The following is an 8196-nucleotide window of genomic DNA, read 5'->3' as shown; positions in this document are numbered from 1 at the left end:
AAAAATAAAATCAGTTATAATCAAGTGGAGTGAGTGGAAAGACACAACACATTTACACATGAAGCAATATGTTTCACAACTAAATGACATCAGCTGCTCACCAATGGTGACATTAGGCCCAGGGTTGTAAAACAGGGGGAGGCGGTGCATCCACTTATCCCACACTGTCCTGATGGCAGCTAGCTTGTCTCTCTGCAGTCGAGCTGGTCTGTCTTCTCGGTTATCAAAACGGATAGTCCTGGAAATTTTGTGGACGTTTTCCAGAGACATTGATGCATGGAAAAGTTCTCTGCCGATTTCTGCATCCCACAGGGATTCTGAGGATTCCCCTTTGGACCTGAAAAAAAGGATAAGAGCCCCAAAGTAGGTCTGTAGATCAATTTGGTCCATCTCCTTCAACTTCTCTCCAAAAACACACCTTCCTTCTAAATTACTGCAATCTAGAATAATTTTCTGGATGGAATCTGGGATGAAAAGCTCAAATGAAAACTTAATGTCCTGCCCATGAATAACTGCCAACCGTGTTGACCCTGGTTGCATCCTTATCACGTTTGCAGCTCTGCAGGGTGGCTCATTTCTTGGGCAAGAAGACCATCCAATTTCACCATTTTTTGACATCCATATTGCTTCACTTGCTGTCTGGCGGGCTTGTTCTGGTCCTGGAGCTGGCTGCTGATGGGGTACTCGTCTTCGTTTTGTTACTAAATGGTGATCAACCTCATCCTCTTCTTCAAAGTCACTGTCAGACTCAGAATTTTCAGAAATGTGATCCTCATATTCTGAAACCTCTTTCTCTACATCATCATAAGAAGCTCCTCTTTCTTCCAAAATCAATTGCAAGGCCCTCGCAGCAGATAATCTTTTGGCCATCTTGCTCAGTTGTGATAAATAACCACACTGGCAAAGTCTTATTTATAGTATTATGCCCCTAATTTGCAGGTGGGACAGGGTATAGAAAATAAAATTTGGATCCCTCAAGAAAGAGGGTAAAATGTGCGGGAATGTAAGAGCAGACGGTGTTGATAGTTGAATTTTCAATAATGTTGCAACTTTGAGCGGGAGCAGGAGGGGAAGAAAACACTATCAGCAGCACCAGAAAGGAGGAAGACAGAGTGTGGGAACACAAGATCTACACTTTCAACACTTTTATTAGACCTGGGTCCAGTGGACCCAAACATCTTACGTGTAATGTAAATGCGTAAGGGGAGGTACAGTAGTGATGTGTCGGTTGCGAATGAAATGGCTCTTAGAGTCAGATCTTTGACGTGAACGACGCGAGCCGTGGGTTTTTTTCTTTCTTTCTCTCACCATCTCTCTCGCACTTTTTTTCCGCTTCACTCCACATGTGAGCCTTGTGCTTTGCGCTGGGCAGAGGGGGGAGGGGCGGTAGTTACACTCAGTAGCACAGGAACAGAGCAGGAGGGAGAGACAGAGAAAGGGAGCCAGGCACAACAATGTCACATTAGAAGGGTATAGTAATCATCCACAACTATTTTCAGTTGCGGATGATAAAGGATTCAGAAAGTTTATTCATGCAGGCCCATATGACAGAGAATATGCATCTTCTTTTTGTTTTCATATTGTAATTTATATTTAATTGTGTTGTGGTTTGCAGTGTTTTGTGTTGTTTCATTTTAAATTTGTTTAAAAGGAAAAAGCTGAAAATTTAAATAGTTAAAATAAATAGTGAATAAATAAAAGTATATTTACGGTGGCCCCTAGAGACAAAGCACGTACAAACCCTGAAGCAAGTACAAACTCCAAAACACGTAAAAACTCCAAAACACGTAAAAAAACACAACAGAAGTGCTCCAGGATGCTAGGCGCAGTGTTGAGCTTTTGTTACCTAGTGGCTACACAAGCCAGCAAGTACCAATGACCGGATTTGGTGTGTGGTAGTAACGGGTAAATGAACTGTTTTTTTAAATTATTTGAATATATATGAGTGCTTGTGTATAAATACACAAACCATACACATATGCTTTCAATTGTGTAATTTAAGTGATCTAGGTAGCTCTGTTTTGGAAGTTCAGTTAAAGCTAGAAATGTGTTTTGGAGTTTGTACGTGCTTTGTCTCTAGGGGCTACCACATATATTTATATATAAACATATATAAATAAAACCACTTTTTTTTACATTAGTAATTCCTTTTGTGCATAATTTTATATTATTGTTAATAATAAATAAATTAAAGCAACAAAACAACTTGAAGAGCCGGTTCGGAGCCGAAAGAGCTGGCTCTATTTAGTGAGCCGAGCCGAAAGAGCCGGTTCTCTAAAAAGAGACGAAAATCCCATCACTAAAGTACAGTATGCAGTCATTGAAATTTTTTTCAGATTTATGTTCCTCACAGAAAATAAGCCAAAGCCAACGAAATTTCAGGTTGAAAAAATAATTAATTGTTGAATTGTTCTTTTGAAAAAGACTGAAAACAGGTCTCACAGACCCGAACACCATACAAGGGTTAAAATCTGCTGTAGCATTACCCTAAGGATTACAATTATCATGACAAATAAAATATGTACATAATATTTCTTGCTGACTTTTCCTATCTGTAATTGAAACACAGATGGACATGCACATGCAAACAGAGTGAAGCACATCATACATGGCCTGCAGCCCTTAATTATTATTGTGAGGCAGAGTTGCAAGTGAGAATACAAATATTTAACATACTCACATCAGACATTAGCCAGTCTTTCACTTGCCACCTCCCTGGTATATTTTATATTGATAAATAATTAAACCCTGTACCCTAATTTAGTAGATTATATTGGCAGGCATTTTTTAAAGGAAACATTCAAGCTCACTGTATTTTTTAAACATACAAATCATACAACATACAATCATATTATACTACTTTTGTTAATCTTTTATGCTAAATATCGGTTATGAATATGAAGTTACAAACATTACTGCTGTTATGTATGAACCAAGAGTTATGGTGTGCTATGTAAGTCATCGCCAGTAGGGGGCACCACACCCAGTTATGTGTGTGTGTAACTTCTGTGTTATCTCAATAAAGAAGAAGTCAACATGTAAACAAGCTACCGTCATCAGTCTGACTCGGTATAAGCCCTGTTAGTGTACTGACACCACAGAGGGAACATAACATTAATTGGCAACGAGTTGTGAAGTCTGTAAGACTTGGCCGTCTACTGTGCATGTACTGACTGCGTGGCCGAGTTTGGACGGAAAACGGACGATCGCATGGTGAATTAGCATCGGAGCTCTGGATGTGGCTAGCTGCTTTTTCTCAGTTAAGTCAGAAGCGACAGTGTTGGCTGTGGACAGCGGATACATCATGGCTGTAATGATTGGGCAGATCGACCCCTTTGATGATGCTGGTGAGCAATGGGCAACGTATATTGAACGTTTTGAGCATTACATCCTTGCTAATGACATTCAACCTGAGAAACGGGTCCCGGTGCTGCTGAGTGTGACGGGTCCCAAGACGTACGGTCTGCTGTGTAATCTGGTGGCTCCAAGCAAGCCTGGGACAATGCAGTATGACAATATTGTGGGTGTTTTGCAAGCTCATTTTGCTCCCAAACCGCTGGTAATAGCTGAACGGTTCCGGTTCCATAAGAGGAATCAGGGGGAAGAGGAAACAGTCACACAGTATGTGGCGGTGCTGAAAAGACTATCAGAACATTGCGAGTTTGGTGCGTATCTGGAAGATGCTCTATGCGACAGATTTGTGTGTGGATTAAAGTGTGAAACTGTGCAGAAGCGTCTTTTGACTAAAAAGGATCTCACGACACTGATAGTGAGTTGGAGCTGTATTCTTTGTCTCGAAAAGAGAAATATTCACGTATCTCCCTAATGCCTGTAGTTAACGGGAAGAAAATGGAGATGGAGCTGGATACAGGGGCTGCTGTGTCTTTGATCCCATGGGAACAGTACAAAAGTATGCCACTTTTGTATGACTCAGTTGCCGCTGCAACCCACTGACATCATGCTGAAAACATACACTGGGGAGCCGCTGGCACCAGAAGGGGTCATCAAGGTGCAAGTTGAACTGAATAAGCAGCGTGCAACACTACCCTTGTACGTGGTAAAGGTGGATGCTCCAACACTGTTTGGTAGGGAGTGGTTGAGAGTGATCAAGCTGAACTGGAAAGACTTAAAGATGGTTCATGCCAGAGAGCAAAGTAGAAATGACAATCTGGAGGCTGTGTTAAAGAAACACTCAGCTGTTTTCTCTAAAGAGCTGGGCACAATGAAAGGAATTAAAGCCAGATTGACTCTTAGGCCTGATAGTGTCCCAAAATGCTGTCCACCACGTAACGTGCCTTATGCTCTCCGCCCTCGGGTGGAGGCGGAACTGAAACGCCTGACTGAGCTTGGGGCGATCACACCACTGGAGCATAGTGATTGAGCTACGCCCGTGCTCCCTGTCAACAAGAAGGATGGCTCAGTGAGACTCTGTGGCGATTTCAAGGTCACTCTTAATTCACAGCTCTGTGTGGATAAGTACCCACTTCCACACAGGACCTCTTTGCTTCTCTAGCAGGGGGTCAGCATTTCAGTAAGCTAGACTTAGCAAATGCCTATCTACAGATGGAGGTAGAAGAGGAGTCTAAGAAGCTGTTGACTATTTCGACTCAAAAGGGGCTGTTCCGTTTCAATCGCTTACCTTTTGGAGTGGCGTCGTCACCTGCATTGTTTCAGAAGGCTATGGATCAAGTGCTTCTCGGCCTGCTATATACCCATTGTTATCTGGATGACATCCTCGTCAGTGGTCCTGACAAACAGACACACCTGAGAACTCTTGAGGCAGTTTTGAGCAGGTTGGAGGACTATGGCCTGCATCTCAAACAGGAGAAGTGCCTGTTTTTCCAGGAATCAGTGGAATACCTGGGCCACATAATTGATGCAGCAGGGTTACACAAATCACCAGAAAAGGCGTGTGCCGTTATGGAAGCTCCAGCACCAGCTGATGTCAGCCAGTTACGTTCTTTTCTGGGAATGCTCAACTATTATGGACGTTTCATACCTGATTTAGCTACAGTCTTGAAGCCGCTGAATGAGCTACTCAGTAAAGAGAAGAAATGGCAGTGGACATCAGCCTGTGAGTCAGCTTTCCAGAAAGCTAAAGAACATCTGGCCTCACCAGAAATACTCGCCCACTACAATCCTGAACTGCCTCTCCGTTTGGCATGTGGATGTTTTCCAGCAGTAAAGGACACAGATCAAGAGCTGACACCCTATCTGCTGCGCAGACATGAACTCACAATACAGCAGGGATGCCTCATGTGGGGCGTGAGGGTGGTTGTGCCACCTAAGCTGCGCTCTCATGTCCTGAAAGAGCTCCACACTGCACATCCAGGGATGGTGAAGATGAAGAGTTTAGCTCGCAGCTATGTTTGGTGGCCTGGCATTGATTCTCAAATTGGGCTTCAAGCTAAAGCCAATCTTGTCAGCGTGTCCAAAAAGAGCCTGGGTTAGCACCTTTGCACCCTTGGCTGTGGCCTTCCTGTCCGTGGGAACGGATCCATGTGGATTTTGCAGGTCCATTTGAAGGTCACATGTACCTGGTGGTGGTAGATGCACATTCCAAGTGGCCTGAGGTGCATATTATGGATAGCACCACAGCCGGTAAAACCGTACAAGTGCTACGGGGTCTCTTTAGTCGCCATGGCATTCCCCACGTCCTGGTGACTTGATAACGGACCGCAGTTCTGTTCTGAGGAATTCAGGGTGTTCCTGAAAGCTAATAGAGTCAAACACATCCGCTCCGTGCCGTATCATCCTGCCACTAATGGTTTGGCTGAGCATTTTGTGCAGACATTCAAGCATGCATTGAAAGCTTCCAGGGGTACAGCACCTGTACAACAACGCCTTGACACGTTCCTCTTGACATATCGCAACACTCCCCATGCAACAACTAGAGAAACGCCAGCTATATTGTTCATTGGACGCAAGCTGCGCTTTCGGCTGGATTTTCTGAAGCCCAGTGTGGCCGAAGCAGTGCGTCGGTCACAAGATGCTCAACAACAATGCCGACCGCAATACTCCAGGGACAGACGGTTCACTGTTGGCGAGCCTGTCCTTGTGCGTGATTATAGGAAGGGAGAGGACAAGTGGATGCACGGTGTTGTACTGGAGAAGAGTGGGCCAGTGTCATACAAGGTAAATGTGGGAGCACAAGGAGTGTGGAAACGTCATGTGGATCAGATGCTGACACGACCTGAGTCAGTATCTCAGCAGGTCACAGTGGATCCTCCGACAAGCTCTCAAATGTCACCAGCCCAGAGTGGTAGTGACACCATGCTTCACCCTTGTACATCTCTGCAGGAAGAGACTGTTGAACAAGTTCTGGGGACCACTTTACCTCCAGAAACACCCCAGTCTCTTAAACCACCACCGTCTGACTGTACACAGGTTACAGAGTCTGTAAGACGTTACCCAGTGAGAGTCATTAAGCCACCCGCTCGTTATCGTGATGGGTGAGCGTACTAAGTAGTTCTGTGAGAATGTTGGGGTTCAGAGACATTATTCTCAACTAAAAAGAAATTCATACAGAAAGCAACATTAGTTCCAGTTTTCATGAATGTTGTAATAAAAAAAAAGGGAAAAAAAAAGGTACTACTTTGGTTATGGGAAATGTTTCTGTGGGTGGTGCCACGGTCGCATAGCTTAGTGGGGAGATGTTATGTATGAACCAAGAGTTATGGTGTGCTATGCAAGTCATCGCCAGTAGGGGCACCACGCCCAGTTATGTGTGTGTGTAACTTCTGTGTTATCTCAATAAAGAAGAAGTCAACATGTAAACAAGCTACCGTGCGTATCAGTCTGACTCGGTATAAGCCCTGTTAGTGTACTGACACCACCAAACAAAACCTTTTGTTTTAATTTTAGTTAACCACTTGCTTCAATGTTACTTCATAGTTAAAGTGGTGCTCAATGAATATTTTTACTTTATTTATATTATCCACAAAAATAACTTCATCTTATAAGTCATCTAATCTTTGTTGGCTTTTTTTCCTTCTTTGCATAGCACATCATCTTCAGGCAGACCTTTCTTTTCATCGTTAACTTGCAGTAATTGTCTGAGGCAGTGCTTCTCAGCACTTTTAGGAAGCTATCTGATGAAGACTAAATCTGCAAGAGAGACTGAAGGCTACATGCACTTCAGTTTAGATGGGGAAGGGGAGGTTCTAAGCATCCTATGTGTGTACCATCGCTGATTGCACCCGCTGGGAAACAAAACAATATATTCTGATATATTAAGAATAGTCGTGAGTCAGCGACTAAGGAAAAAAAAAAAAACGAAAACACTGTGGTGGTAAGAATAGGCACCTTAAGGCAGTGGGGTGACTTACTTAGCTACTGAGCTAAGAAGTATGCTGGCTAAAATGATGAACACATCAATACTAGACAATGTCCAGGTTTTATCTGATTTCAGAATAAAAGAAAACCTTATAATTTAGCCTTAAGCAAGGCCACCTTGGTAATACACAACAAGTAGATTTTGGTAGGATTTCTTTCCAACCTAACATGGTTAGCACTCTGTGGGTGAGTTAATTCTGTGAGCTAGGAAAAAATGCAATATTGGTAAAAAATTGTAATAGCATTGCATTATATCTCTGTTATCAGTGGATGCTCTGTTCCAGGAACCCACTTCTCATCAGTATATCCTGCTTCCTCAACACCTAAGCCAGTATCAGTGGGGTGTGGTGACTTTTACAAAAAGGCAAGGAGAGATGCTGACACTGTACTTTTGGAAATTTTCCATAAAACAAAAGTAAAAATAGTTGCTCTGCAGAAAAATGTTTTAAATGGATTAAAATTACTGTTGCATTTGTTTAAAATTCTATACTTGTATACTTTTTTACACTAAAAAAAAATAAAAATCAGTTGTTCATAAGCTCAGGAACACAGGCCTGCATCTTGATTAAAAAAAAAAAAAGTTTAATATTTAAGATTAATTTAAAAAAGGGTGAGTAATACTAATAATAATACATTTTATTTATAGGGGCCTTTAAGACCCTCAAGGTCATCTTACAATAGAACAAAAACAATAGCAACAATACAATATAATAAAACATGCAAAATAAAATTTAGACATAAGAGAAAAAAAAGCATGAAAGTATAAAGCAAGTATAAAAGTTGAGCAGCGTAAAAATGGACTAAGACAGAATCAGCTGTATGCAATTTTGAATAGATGGGTTTTGAGATGTGATTTAAAAG

The sequence above is a fragment of the Neolamprologus multifasciatus genome, chromosome 7, assembly GCF_963576455.1.
Source record: "Neolamprologus multifasciatus chromosome 7, fNeoMul1.2, whole genome shotgun sequence".
NCBI lineage: Eukaryota > Metazoa > Chordata > Actinopteri > Cichliformes > Cichlidae > Neolamprologus > Neolamprologus multifasciatus.
The sequence above is the reverse complement of the archived record's forward strand: the minus strand, read 5'-3'. Positions refer to the sequence as shown.